We start from the raw sequence: 15,607 nt of genomic DNA, 5'->3' as shown, positions 1-15,607 counted from the left end.
ATCGAACACCAGGAGACCCGAGGGGACCGAAGAAAACCAAGGAAGGTGAAATCCAGCACCGACCAGACACCCCCCACCAGAACTCCTCCCCAGCCCAAGAAACATCCAGACCCCAACAAATCCAAAAAACATAAAGTCAGGGAGGCCTCAAGAGACCAACGGAGAGACCGAGAAAAGGAAGGAAGGACAGACGAAGCCGCGTGAGATCCGAGACACCAGCCTCCACCGATTCAATAACCTGAGGAGGAAACAGATTGTGTCTGAGTTTCGGTAGATGCTGGTGTGGTGGATCTGGCATGCATGAAAATCTCCACCAAAGAGGGGAGCCGTCGACCCCCGCCGGAACAGAGCAAGCGCAACACCTCAGGGCCCCCCAGGCCGCGGCAGCGCCAAAGGACGACCCCCGGGCCCCACCAGGGCCACCGGCCGGAGAGCAAACCCAGGAGCAGGAGCGCCCCCCGCCCCAACACGGCCCGCGCCCCCGGCCCAACGCAGCAGGACGGGGCACTGCAGGCCCACCAGGCACCCCACCGGCCCCCAACCCCCGCCCCCCCACCACCCCCCGCCCCCCATCCACCCCCCGCCACCCACCCCAACCCAGCCCCAGCCGCCCCCATGCCCCCAATCCCCCAGACACCCCCCACCCCCAGCACCCCCCCACCCCGCAACCCCCACCACCGCCCCCCCCCCAACAAAGCCGCCCCCCCCCCCGACCCCACCCCGACCAACCGGCAGCCCCCCAACCCCCAGCCCCCGGGGACCACCCGCACCCAGGCACCGGCGCCGAAGAGGGGCCGGACAGCGGAGCGGAGAGGGCAGCCGCGCCCACCCCACCCCCCGCCGTGTGGAAGGACGGAACACCGGGGGCAGAAGGGGGAGATGGGGGCACCGGAGGGCGGCCGACACCCCCGAACCCCAGGCCCAGCGGGGGAAGGCCCCGGTCGTCACCCCAGCGTTCTTTGTGAAAATTAACCCCTGTTACTGAGTCCGCCAGCTCGCGGACTGGCGAACTCTACCCCTAAACCGTGAATGTGACCCCACCCAGTGTATATACAAGTGTGTGTGTGTGGTGCATTAAAATTAGGAGCAGGTGAACCGGAGCCGATGGAAATGATATTCCCACGCTCCGATCCACCCGCCACCCAAGCATGTTGCTGAGTGTATGTGGTGCATTAAAAAAAATAGATAGGGCGGGGGGGGGGGGGGGGGGGGCGGGTGGCGACAGGGACAGGGGACCGCAGCACTGCTCTATACTGCGGCCCCCAACCGATGGCACCCCCACAAGCCCCCAAGCCCCCCCCCCCACCCACAAGTTGTGTGGTGTATTAAAATTGGAGGGGAGTTGTAGGGTGAAGACGGTGTTTCCACCCTACCCCACCCCCCAAAGTGTGTTATGTGCCCTATATGTCTATAAAAGTGTATTGTGCAAACCTAGTGTAGTGAGTTAAGAGGTGTGACCAGCGGGGCCCCCCCCAACCGGGCGGGGGCAGGAGGCGCACCGGCCCACCAAGCCCCCACCCACCCCACCAGGACCCCGGCGGGCATATGGGACCCGTCCGGCGGGGCGATAGGGCTCGCCCCCCGGATACTGGGTCCCGCCCGAGGTGTCAGGACGCCCACCGGAGCGGGGCGGGCACGACACCAAACCCCAGCCACCCCCGCCGGCCCCCATAGCACCGAGACCCGGGCCATGGATGGAGCCCCCGGCCCAGGGGAGGGGAAGGAAGGCGTACCGGGGAAGGGGAAGGGAGGAGGGAAGGGGACGACAAGAAGGGCAGGGGGCAGCGGCAGGGACGCAAGGAGAGGGGGAGAGGAGGAGGAAGGGCGACGAGGGAGAGGGGACAGGGAGGCGGAGGACGGGCGGGGAGAGGCGAGGAGGGAGAGGCAGCAAGGGGGAGGAAGGGGGAGGGGAGAGGGAACCACCGGGCACCCCGGCGGCCCACAGGCCCCGAACCGCGTCGCCGGGCCCAGAGCGACGGACCGCGCCGGAACGGCGCCGCCCCCGACACCAGGGAAAGCCCCGCAACGCAGCACCCCCCAAGAGACCCAGGGAACGGCCAAGACGCAGCCGCCACCCAGCAGCCAACAGAGGGGCAGACCCGCCCACTCCCCGCCAGGGGGGACAGCACCCACAGAATTAACCCACTGGCATGCCGTGAATCCGAATATCAACCCCTGGTGCCCATCGGAGGTGAATCCGCTCGATCCCGCTGGCAGCAGCCGGGTTCCTGACTATGGAAACACAAGTTTGGAAGTTAAAACCAAACGCTTAACTTTTTTTTTTTTCTTTTTTTTTTTAAATCATAGTCAGTAACCTTTTTCGGAGGCGTGAAATTGTGTAAAATTTCGCAGACAAAAGTGTATAGAATTAGCGATAATAAATGGATTTTTTGAGCCAAATGCTGATTTTTGGCAGAAAAAAAAATCTGATTTATGATTAATTCAGACAATTAATCTAAAAAATATAAAGTATAATGCTTAGAGTAAAAAAAAATTTTTCCCACCAATGCATTTCATTGAGCGTCAATCATGTTGATTTTCATTATTTGTGGGTCACTTTTCTCTGCAAATTATGAGGTCATCGTAAATATATTGTTAAAAAATATATATAACTTTCCTTTTATGGTTTATTGTTTACAAAAATATGGTTTTAATGTCTACTTTTTCTTTCTTTATTGTATTTTGTATGTAGAAAATGTCATATAAATTTAGTCAATTTACCACTAAAATGTATGCAATTATTTTTTTCTTTATTGATTTTTTTTTTTACAGCATTTTGGGCAGTGTTTACTGTATTTTAAATGTGCTATATAAACAAATATTTACCTTAGTTCCTAGAGAGCATTGTGTGGCACAACTTGATTTGGGTTGCATTGTTTTTAAATGTACTTTTTTATTTTTTAAACAAACTGTGACTTTAGGTTGTGTGTAAAATAGTGACATCCAGGTCAGATTAATAAAGACAAAATGTTTTCCTAGGAATTTGTTGATTCCATTTTTTTTTTTAAATAAATGTCCATATTGTGTTGATTTTAGCTTGTCTTCATTGTTTAGCAGTGGCCCATGCAGGACATCCTGCAGGGTGAGAAAAAAAGTGGGTGAGGTATTTGGTCATTATGTGCTATAGAAGCGTGTGGATGCGGGGGCATTGGTGGGGGGGCGATGGTTGAGGGGATTTGCACGGGGTGAAGGCTGAGGGGGGGGTTGGGGGGGTGGGGGGTCGGTTGGCGCTGGTGGTGGTGATGGTGGGTTGGGGTGGGGTATCAGTGGGGAATGGTGTCAGCTGCGGAGGCAGCAGGGAAAGCCGACATCTTAATAAAACAGCCTCGGGCTAAATCCCATTAAAGGCCTCAGAGCCTGTTACCACTGCTGGCCAGGTAGCGCGCACACACACGGAACACACAGAACACATTCCTCACATACACACACATCGGATTTGGACCCGCGCGTGCACACACACGAATATATTATATATGGACCCATGTGTCCGTCTCTCTGTCTGCTCCTGTCTGTCCGCGCGTGTGTGTGTGTGTGTGGGGGGGGGCTTCTTTGTGTTGTTTTTTGGGTGAATACGTGCGTTTTCGTGCGTTTTCGCCAGATGACCGCTAAACTCGCATCCTCGCGCCTTATCTTGGTGTGGGGTCAACGGTCATGAGCAGAAATATTGAGACGGACCTTTTAATGTATCAGTCAATGTTTGACTAGAATTTTCTTCTAGAGCTAGACCGATGGGTTTTTTTTTCAGGGTCGATACCGATTATTAGTAGCCAAGGATGCCGATAACCGATATTTGGAGCTGTTTGATTATTAATTTTCACTAAAAGAAAAAATATTGGCATCAAAATAAAAAAATACAATAAAAAATAACTCCAGCTGATATGTTTTGAATTATTAAGCATGTGTTTATTGAACAACTTTTAGAGTTTGTAAATCATTGGAGCTAATTTTTTTTTATAAATCTTAGTCAATAGACGTTTTTGTTTTAAAAATCTAACAAAAAGCTCAGGGGTATCCCAAAGGTAGTAAGTAGCATGTAAATAGCTCAGTATTGTTTTCTACAGTAAATAAAGTTTATAAAATTTTCAAAATATCTGACGTATTAAAATTGTATTTATCTTAGTTTTAATTTCAAACAGAGATAGGGGAGTTGCGCAACCACATAGTTAGATTGGGACTTTTTCTCGCTACTGGATTATTTGTTTCATCGTATTTATTTATTCATTCATTTGAATTAATAATATTGGGTATTCTTTATCAAATATGTAGTTTATGAAAAACTGGGGAAAAAATAGAAAATTGCCATTAATTTCATGCAATTTTAAGGGAAAATGCTTTATTGGGATACATAGGTCTTTCTTTTTGTAATTATCCATCATTGGTAACTGTCCTAATGGTATCGGTGCTTAACAGTTGAGTACTCGTACCATATCGGTCTGAAAAAAAAAAACGGTATAGTTTTTTATTATTATCATTAATCGATGAATCAAATAAAAAAAACAAGAAACATTTAAATTCCCATCCCTTTTCCCCCACAAACATGACATTATTTCAAATTGACAGTGCACAAACAATTGAACTATGACTCAATTATTAGTTTGGTCTGTAACGTAAGGAAAATCGTCAAAAACGTTGATCATCGTTTTCCAAAGTAAAAGCAATAGTGTTATTTTTGTTCCACACAAAGATAATCAGTCCGCTTTCATGGAGGACATGAATAAAGGTTTAATAAATAAATAAAAATAAAAATGTATGATTTAAATGACATATTGTGTAAACACGGTACAAAGTCTGTATAATATTTGCTGGGCAGAGCAAGAGCTTTTCTTCCATTTTGACTTTTCTGTTGGTAGACTAAAAAGACTTATTTTCCATTATGCGTAGTATGCCTTTTACCCGTAAACCTGCTCATCATGACAATGACCCGATAAATTAGCACCAAAAAAAAAAAAGGAAAAGTGTGATATTGAAGAAGCGTCCAGTGATGGAAAGTATCCTGAAAAGTGACGACCTTTAAGGTCACGCTTTCCACTTTCTAGACTTGAACAGGGCAGACGGCACCTTCATGTCCTTCCATCCTACTCTATAGTTCCCCCTGGTGGATGCAGGCAGGAGGGCAATAGTGGATCTTTTCAAAATCCAAATCAACTTCATACCATTAACGTACTCATATTATACATAAAAATATTATAATAAAGATGCGAGTCATATTATGTCCTCTGTCACCGACAAGTAAATGTCTGTGTCTTTCTTTTTTTTATTGTTTCTGTTTGTCCCACAAGGACTAAATCTATTGTAAAAGCTCTCCCCGCTTACTAACTTTCTTCCTCCTCCCTCCAGTGCAGAACGCTCTCTTCTTGTCAGTGGTTGTCAGGTTATTCCTTTGGTTCCAATCCCGAGTTCTTTTCAGGTCAATGGTGAAATTGTGCTTCCTGCTGAATGCAACAGCGGAGGTAAAACTCTCTAAACTTTCATGTCAACTCTGCAGGTTGTGTGAATTGTGATAAGGGCAACTGCGGTATGATTCAGAGGTTACTATTTGAGAGAATACTGTATGTCTGAAACAAGATGAATTTAGTTAACAAAATAACTAAAAAAACAGGAGGGCGGGTGGGGGGATTTTTAACGAAATAAAATAAAAATGAAAATGCCTTTACAAAAACTAAGATTTACTCAAGCTACATTTTACATGTTTGTAAGTTTGGGGCCACCGGATGATGTTGCTCTTTGCCAATAAGTTTCATGTTTTGCTTTTTGTCATTTAACTCAGCCCGAAAACACAAAACGAGCTAAGAAGTCCCATGCGATGATGATGTTGTCAGTTACTGTGCAGTTGCAAGGTCTCTTATTTTGTTCTATACACCTTTATTCTGTCATATAGAATTGAGCATGGCCCTAGTGGGAGTTGCTTAGTGACACTTTCATCAGTTTTGTATTTTTTGTTTTTTATTCCATACTCTGAGTTTTCTTAACCGAGGTGTCTTGCTCAAGGTTTATTCTCCAAGAGTTTTCGTCGAGGCCATCTGCATCCAGCCCTGCTCGCTGTTTTTATTTTGTATTTTCGTATATAAAGACTCTCTGTTTTTCAACTTGTGTATTTTTGTTGAATTTCTACTACACGATACTTAACATGGTGTTTTTAAATCTTGCACACAAGTAATTCACAAAAAACTATTACAAAGCTAAGCATTTTTTTGACAAAACTAAAACTAATAAAAACTAAAGCCACCCTGAAACTAATCAAAACAATTTTTTTGAAGAAAAAAACAACAACAACCTTAAAACAAAATAAAACTAATTATAATCAAAACTCCCAAACTTTTTTTTTAACTGCCTGCGCCACAACTTAGACCTGCTTTCAATTGGTCAAATTTTTAAAGGGGAAGTCCTTAAACATTTCCTGATATGTTATATGTGACCTCACTAATCTAACCCAGCCATTTTTATTCATCTCAGGGGGCGGCCATTTTGCCACTTGCCGTCGACTGAAGATAACATCGCAGTTGCTCGGGTCTCAGGCAACGACCAATCACAGCTCACCGGTTTCCTGAAGCTGAGCTGTGATTGGTTGTTACCCGAGACCTGAGCAACTGTGATGCCATTTCCACTTGACAGCAAGTGGCAAAATGGCCGCCTTCTGATATTGATAAAAACTGCTGGATTTTGCTGCTTAACTCATATTCCACTAGCGCAATATTACCCAGAATGCCATATTTTTTTAATAGTAGGGCTGCATAGAACATATTATTGTTTGTTGTTGTTGTTTTTTTGGGGGGGAGGCTGACTTCCCCTTGAATCTACTTTCTGCCACCAAATTGCGCCTGACATACAATAATGAGTCAAACCTTTTATCGCCTTCACAATGCTAAACGGATGCAAGTCACCATCAAGCGTTTCACTCTCACACACAGCAAATCTTCATCCTCTCTCGTGAGCCATATTTCTAAGAGAAGTGCTTTCTTTCATGCGCACAGCAGCGCGCGACTGTGTGCCGGAGCAGCTCAGGAAGAGATTTGTCAACCCTGGCGATTTCTCGGCGGAGAACTACAGAGCCTCTTATGTTGAGCGGCATCCAAACTGTCCTCTGAGTTTCTACGCACACATACATTTTGGGCTCAAAATCTCCAATCTATGCATCCACGTGGATGTCGTGCCCCCCAACGAAGCGCCCCGCTCACACACACACGTGCAAAGCGGGCGGAAGGAGGAGGAGATCAATTTGCAAAGCGATTTCTATACGTCCCAAAGTTGAAGTTGAGCCTCAGTGTGACAGAACACACAAGTTCCTGTTGTAGTAAACTATTGTTTTGACAGGATGTCACTTCAGTTCTGCCGAGTGTGTGTGAGAGCGCCAAGCGTCGCGCGCCTCCTCTTTATCTCAGGCCTAAGGCTACTGTCACTGAGCCGGGGGGAGAGTGGGAGACCGAGGCAGACAGACAGAGTGGGAGAGAGAGAGAGGGGTGGGGTGAAGAGAGGGGAAAAGAGAGGAAAATGGGGTAGATAATTCACTTGTCAGCTGCCTGATGAAATGCCATTTTAACTGAAGCTGCTAATAGGAGCATTACAGGGGTTCAGCAAGCCACAGACAACTTGCTGTGTGTGTGTGTGTGTGTGCGTGCGTGTGCGTCATACCAACAACTTTTCCCAATTAGATCTGTAGCAACCAAAAACCGTCAAACCCAGGTCAATGTACAGAATAGTTGAGTTTCACTCAAAAAAATTATTTTAAAAATCCCGTATGTCAACAAAGCTTGTGATAGAATTTTTATTTTGTCATTTCAAATGTCTACAGAAAAGTTCATTTAAAAAAAAAAAAAAGTCATGATGTACGACAATAATGTTCAAAATAGAGGTGCAACAATTCATCGATTCATCTACTCACTAATCTGTAATTATTTTTGACAACAGATTATTCGTTAAGAAGCCTACAGTAGAACAAATCCGCACAATTTCAGCCTCTCGGCAGTAAATATTAGCCGATCTCTTTATTCCTTTAGGGAAACAGACTGATTAGCATTGTGTTGAATCAAAATTTTAAAAAAAATTATAAGCCATGGTCAATGTTTTAGCCACTTTTGTGACATGTTACCAACCAAACCAGTAAATTAATCATAAAAAAAAAAAATCACGTTAGTGAAAAGAAAAAAAGCACCGTCATTTAGGGAAAAAAAGTCCTGTTTTTGAATAAAGTGACGTAAATTAAAACATATTTTAAAACATCTGATTCATTATTAAAATAATCATTAGTTGGAGCCCTAATTCAAATGTACCATAAAATAATAAAACGTACTCCCAAAATCACCCTTAAAAAGTTTTCTCCGTACTTTTTGTTGTATCCTTTCTTATCAACGCAAATAATATGAATTAATAAAGATTCAAAACATACCCATAAAGTATACATGCTTTCATGCTCTTTTCCCATACCATTATTAAGGTATATTTTTAATAACACATTTTCTAAAGTGTTGTAAGCTAATTTTTTTTTTTTTTACATTTATTTTAAATCTCTTTAACTCTGTAACTTTATGTGAAGCATTTTGAGGTTCATTATGCATGAAATTTGGTATAAGTCAATGATTCTATTTATTTACTTTCAATTTTTCTATTAAAAATCTGCTTTTATAAATAATGCTGAATTAATTCTGCAGAAATGGATCGCTTCCATAACGCTATGTTTACTTTTTGTGATTATAGTTTAGAAAAAATGGAATGGGGGTAAACTCGCAGAAACGCCTCTCAGTGTAAATTCTATGCGCTGCAAAGTGCTTTAACAATAATAACCATAACTTTAAATTCTTTACGTGTACTTATTAATGAAGTATTTGTTGGAAGTGAACACCATGTGATCTCAAACAAGATTACGATTCTGCCCTGGATTTTTCCGGCGGATACGTTGCCGGCTGCTTTGCAGCCTCATCACAGGCACAGCAAACAGTAGCAGTGTCCACCAGCATTAGCGCTTGGAAAGCAACATCTAAGAGACACACACGCACGCACGCACGCACACACACACAGAGGAAGGGTTAAGAGAGCCCCCAGGCCAAGTGATTTACGCAAGAATGGGCTGAATGCTTGCTGTCTCCGTCTGCATGCGTGTGTGCAAATGTACGCGCGCGCGTGTGCGAGCAGCCAAAGGCTGCATTCTCCAATATACATTTCCATACGTTTATATAATAAGATTCTCATCTTTTACTCATATATTTTTAATTGCCCGCTTTTATCTACATAAGTGCTCAAGTATGACGCACAAACACAAGCGTGATCATTATACAGTTTGTAAATGTTTGAAAGAGACAATATGGATTTTCTTCTCTTTTTTTTTTTACTTTAGATTACTTAAAGCTTCAAAATATGCAACTTATTTCTTAATGCTTTTTTTTTTTTACTGACCCAAATTTCAATCATGCATAAGCTCATAAACGCAATAACAAACCATAGTCTCAAATAGTTTGTCCAACAACAACAAAAAAATCTCATGTAACTGTAAAGTACTTTTAATAAATAAACATATAATATCAAAAATGTTAAGGTCGTGTACATACAAGCAGTGAGATTAAAAGCTCATTTGCTTTATGCTGAGTGGGAATGCCATCTTGTGGCTAAAAGGAGAGGCCACGTTCCTTCTCCATCAGCCTTGTGACCAGAGGTCACATCCATAGCTACTTCCATGTACACAGCACCCCCTGCAGGATTAGTCTTGAACTGATGATTCAGAGCTACAGAATTTGAGGGTATTTTCAATGCTGGTTGTGCTGGATGAATCTAATTGTATATTGGTTTAGTAGCTGTTTTTTCTTGAAAACAGAACAAAAAGTGTTAAACATATGTTCTGTTTTTTTATTATTATTAGTGCTTCAATTTGAATAACCCACAAGAGCTAAAAATAAATATATATTTTTTTAATAATTTGAAAAAATAGCACCAAGTCGGTGTAACCAACTGAAACATCGGCCCACCAAAATGTCAAGAGAGCTGCTAGCGTCTTTACTTACATTGACAATTTGGTCAAATGTAAACAGAAGGAAAAAGTAGTTCCTACGTTTATATGCGGTTTTCTGTGTCCAAAAATATGGACACGCTGTATTTCCAAGCCTCATATTCACTCTTTTGAAAATATGTAGGAGTGTAAAAGGACGCGCTAATGCAGCTGCGTCAACCTACGGAAAAGTTTCCCTTTTTAGTTTGAAATAACTTACTTTAACCTCCAGGATCCCTCGCAGAATCAAGGGTGTTTTAAGTATTAAATCCGCTAAATCCGTGTTCTGTTGTACGAGCTAGCTAGCGTTAAGACCTGTGCATTTGTCTCTCCGGTCCAGCGTTGACGTTTACAAACTTCCCTTCGTGTTAGGACAGCGTCAGAAAGTCACGACAGTTGAAAATAATATTCATTAGACGGCTAAGGTTTGAATTAGGGGTGTCAAAATTAGTGCATTAATTTTGACCGCCCCTTCTTTGGAAAGCCTGTACTGGGGGAATTCCAGTCGCAACGCAGAAATAATGTCCATGTCAAAAGTTAGCAGTAATAAATTGAATAATAATGCATATATTTGTGGAGACTGAGGTCAAGTTGTGTTTTACCATTTTAAAAAATGTACACAAGTTACTTCATGTTAAAGATGTTCTTAATATGAAAAGAAAAAGGCACTGAGCTGTCACCAATTTCTTACAAATGCAATTATGCCACCTAGTGGCAGAAAAATGACCTCAACAAAAATCAATATCACACTCGTTTTTACAGTACATCTTTTTAATTTTCACTCAATTTTATGAATTATTATGAAATGACTGTTTCAATGACTAAAAGATGCAGCCATATTTCCATTAGTTTAATTTTTTTCCCCCATTTTATGTTAACAAGAGTATGAAAACTTAGGAATATTTTATCGTACATTTCGAACAGATATGAAATTTGTGATTAATCATGAGTCAACTATTGAAGTCATGCAATTAATTACGATTAAACATTTAACCACCTGACACCCCTAGTTTGAATATACGCGCAAACGTCACACGCCTTGCCATTAAAACATTCCTGTAGACGCATACGTGCGACAATATGCTATTCATTCTCGCCCGCATTTGCTTTTAACAGCACTTTTGTAAATTCGAGTCACCACAGATTCGTGCACAGCCCCGCCGTCGACCTTGGTGCACTTACACCTAATCCAGACAGATTGAGTTGTATCCATTTGTATGTATTTATTTATTTAACAATATGTTATAATTGCGGTTGTTGTTTTTACTATTTTGCATGTAGAGAGGTCCCGCGAGCAAATACTCAGAAATGCTCATTTAGATTAGATTTATAAACAGGTCGGCTTCCTACAATGAATATTAAGAAATTGACTTAAAAAGGGGACCGTCATAGCAATCGCATCTTCATCTCCCTCCTCTTTCTTCGATCAAATAAATGCAACATACAGCCGAGGGTGAGGAAAGGAAATTGCTGGACTGCAATGCTGCAGTATCTCCAACCATATTCATGTCCCAGCGGCCATCAGTATTCAGCGAGTGAGAAGAAAACAGTGACACTGGATGGGCTCCCAGTGGCTGAGTGCGGAGGAGCAGAGGCCTATGGAGATAGACACACACGCACGCACACACACACACACACCTGCGTGCACCCTGTGTGGCACCTAGATCTCCTAATTTAGCCTCTAGAGAGCTGAGACGTCGGCATGTCAATCTCACAGTGCAGCTCTTTTCCCCACTTAACTTTTTAACAGAGTTTTCTCCTCATCACTACCCTCTGTATTTATAGCTGCCAAGCCTGGAGCAGCCACGTATTTGTGCCACTGTATGCGTGTGTGTGTGCTCGCACGCCCAACCGCGCGCGCGCGCGCGTGGGGTGTATTTACCAACTGTTTATTCTTTTTTTGCTGCGTGCGTAGAGCCGCACAGCTGTTGATATTGTGGGGTTACGGGGGTTTGGTATTTCAGTCAATTTCCACCGAGACGAAGATGAAGCGCAAGGCAAGAGACAGAAGAGGAAGAGTGTGAATCGCTGGAGGAGGGGGGGGGGGGGGGGAATGAGAGCGCCGAGGAAGAAAGAGACGGCGGTTAAAGGGATGGGGGTTGATGGAGGGGGTTTTGAAGGGGATAGAGGGATGGATGGAGGGATGAGGCAGACTCCTGGCCGAGCGAGCTGCTCTGAGACTAATTAAGGTGAGGGCAGTGGCAGAGAGGAGGTAATGATGAAGAAAAGGATTTACTCTTTCCATCCCTGCGTGGAAAACGCACACCACCACCTCTCTAGACATCACTCGGCGTCCATCAACCACCCCCCCACCCGCCCCGCCCCCTCCCGCCATCACCTGCTTTGCCCTCCATCCCCACTTCTTGTTTTCTATTAGCTCTCCGCCAATACACAATTTGTTCTTCCAACCAGCAGTTTATACAACAAGAGAAGGTTGTAGTTAGTGTTAAGGACCAACAAGTGCAACTAAGGACTGTTTACAAGGGCTTGTGGAGTCAGTCGAGCGCAGCAATTTTCAAACTTTTGGGAGATTTTTTTTCCTTCATTCTTTCCTGACTTTCTTTTGTATCATTTTTTTTTAAAGACATTTCACTATTTGCATTAGATAAAGTACACTTTACTCTGTGCTAGCAAAACCAGAAATAGAAAATCCAAATGTTTTACCTTGGACACTTGATGAAGGCTGCATGCTTCCTTCCTCCTTCCTTCTACTGCTGTGATAGTGACCGTGATCCTGCAAGATTCTGGTCACGGTACACGGTCTGCAAAACACACATTTTGGAAAACAGCCATTAGGGTCATAAAATAGCTGGAAGATGGATGAATGGAACAGTAGATAATTCCACATTTCTGATATTTCCGTAATGCAAAAGCTTCCTTTACACGGTGAAAAAAAAACTGCGCATTGTATTGCTTTTGCCTGTGACTAGGCACACAAATCAAGCTGATTTAATTGTTATAGTAGTCAAGTGACATTCCATCCCATTTTGAAATTTAAAAAAATACTCACAAATCAAAACACGACGCTCCAAAGACCAATGCTTTTTAATTAACAGAGACCTTCCTTTCACCGAGTACAACCGCCATTTTGTGACTTGTGACGTAATCGTGGGATGGTCCTTTGAAGTTTCAAACCCTACAGTACAAATCCCACAAAGGAACCCCAAACCTCAGAACTATGAGGCAGATGTGCTAGCCACTAGCTCACTATCTAACACCACTGCTTTAGTAAACGATGTGGACACTTAATGTATTAACACACACACACTTACCAGGCTGAATTCCTGTGACATTTTTAAAACGTCTATATATTGTATTTGTGGTCGTCGATAGCAATGTTTTATGACCCGGAAGCACTTTCGATCCCGCTCTTTGAAGGCCAAATGTACTTCCGGGTGCTCGTACTAATCGGCCATAGTTGTTGTGTTTTAATATTATTATTTATTTATTTTTAAACGTGATTAGTATTCTATTTGTCACTAGTGTAGCTGATATATTCCCGATAATTAGGTAAAATTCAAATTAAATGCTGCTCGCACGATTTGGCTCCAAAGCGAACTTTATCGGGACGGCGCAAGACGTGACGTCACTTGGCATCGATGCGTTAGTTGAATGAAAATAACTGGAGAGCAGGGAAGATTTTTACTTTTTTCCTGGTGAAAATGTCGACCTCATACTTGCGTCGCTCAACAAGTCAGCAGCATCTTACCATGACGTCAACTGTGAGTTTTGAACAATTTGCTTAAATTGTTTTAATGTTGTTTAACCGTCCATTTCTCTTCAAGTAATGCTTTGTTCACGTCTTTGTCGACGAACACAATTGCTACAGAACCAACATACAGTACACAGTTGTCTTAATTGCAGGAATGTTAGTTTTAAGCTTTTTTTGGGGCTCTTAAGAACTCAATAAACTCAACAAACAACAATCTTTATGTGTATGACTGGATAGACAGGTGGATGGAAAGGACAGGTGAAAGTTATTGTTGTGTTACCGTTTTCTAAAACGTGTGTTTTTGTTTGTTTGTGTGTTTGTTTGTTTGATTGTTTGTTCTAGTGTTCTGTACCCGAAGTTCTGCAAGATCAGCTCCGCTATCGGTGCAGTACTTTTGCTTTGGCACCAGGTGGCGCAAGAAGGAAATATCCTACCTGTTGCAAAAAGTCCAAGGTAAGATAAGTGATTTTTCTACTTAATTATGAACCCATATTTATCATGAGGATGGGGGGTACATTCCAGACCATCACATAACCAAACTCAGAAGACAGGTGAGCCCTGTAGAACTGTGATGCCATTTTAAGTCGACATCAAATGGCAAAATGGCCGCCCCTTTAGGAGGAGTAAAACGGGTGGATTTTTCTGCTTATTTCATATTCCACAAACACATTATTAATCAGAATGCTGTGTCTAGACGAATGGGTGTGCATAGAACATATTATTTAAAAATATATATTTGCTGGGCTTTTGTTACAGATTCCAGTGGTTTTGATACCATGTGTTTAGTTCTAGTTTGGTTAAGCAATCGTGAGCCAAAGCAGATGTAAAAAAAATTTTTATAATAATAATAATCTGGGGTGCGCCCCCCGCAGTATGATGTTGATATTACACGTGAGCCCAAACCTCCTAAATCGTCGTTAAGATGATGAGAAAGAGAGCCATTGCCAGCCAATCAACAGGGCACATTTGAGGAACTCACTGGAGAACAAACCCAGAACCCTTTGACTGTAAGGCAAAGGTGCTAGCCTCGAGCTCCACAATGCCGTTTTTTTTTTTTTTAAGAAACATGTTTTATATATATTTGTAATGCATTTTAGTAAATGTTTAGTCCAGGTCCTTGTGGTTCAACACAGGGAAGTTCTACCTGCTTTCTCACGACCAGGAAGTTTTTGTTGGACTTTTTTTTTTTTTTACATTTATCACAGGATGCTGAAACTTTTGCATACTTTTACTTACTTAAGTTATGAATCGTAGCACTATATTGAGTTTTGATTTTTGTTATTTTGATATATATAATGAATTTGAATGATATTTTTCCAACTTCCAAGTACACAATCCTAATGTTAGTCCAGTCCTATAACCACTGTTGTTGCACTTTTATTGACTAATTCAATCAAATGGTGCATTCTTTTTAAAGTATTTTGTAAATTATTTTACTCAATTTTAAGTTTACTCAAATCAGTTGCTGTCAAATAATATAAATATATATTTCTGTTATGTACATATTGATGGTTTGGTGGTGGTGTTTGGTTTGTAAGAAATAATAAATCTCACATATGCACTTGTTTTGTGTTTGTCGATGTTTAGAAAATGGATGCAAGTCAGCACATAGATTCATATAATGAAAGCTTATTTAGTTGAAAATCTCTTTCATCAAATTAGGGGTTAAAGTTTTTAATCGTAATTAATCGCATGACTTCAATAGTTAACTCACAATTAATTGCAAATTTTATATCAGTTCTAAATGGACAATAAAATATTTTTTTTCTAAGTTTCATATTCTTGTTGACATAATAGTGGGGGGGAAATAAATAGAAATATGGCTGCATCTTTTAGTCATTGATACAGTATTTTCATAATAATCCATAAAACTGAGTTAAGATTAAAAAAGATGTACTGTAAAAACGTGTGATACTGATTTG

At 42.1% G+C, this 15,607-nt stretch overlaps 1 long non-coding RNA gene across 2 annotated transcripts in view; it reads right to left on the bottom strand.

The window, feature by feature from the left end:
- The window catches only part of LOC147158717 (uncharacterized), a 60,357-nt gene extending 47,019 nt beyond the window's left edge, over positions 1-13,338 (bottom strand). For both annotated transcript variants that reach the window (XR_015090993.1, XR_015090994.1), the window contains exons 1-2: positions 13,246-13,338; positions 12,638-12,735 (exon numbers count right to left, since the gene is read on the bottom strand). This is a non-coding gene — a long non-coding RNA (uncharacterized LOC147158717). The remainder of the gene's footprint in view (positions 1-12,637; positions 12,736-13,245) is intronic.
- Positions 13,339-15,607: the final 2,269 nt, after the last annotated feature.

This window comes from Leptonotus elevatus, chromosome 18 (genome assembly GCF_054856555.1).
Source record: "Leptonotus elevatus isolate MCC_2025b chromosome 18, RoL_Lele_1.0, whole genome shotgun sequence".
Classification (NCBI taxonomy): domain Eukaryota; kingdom Metazoa; phylum Chordata; class Actinopteri; order Syngnathiformes; family Syngnathidae; genus Leptonotus; species Leptonotus elevatus.
The sequence above is the reverse complement of the archived record's forward strand: the minus strand, read 5'-3'. Positions and strand labels throughout refer to the sequence as shown.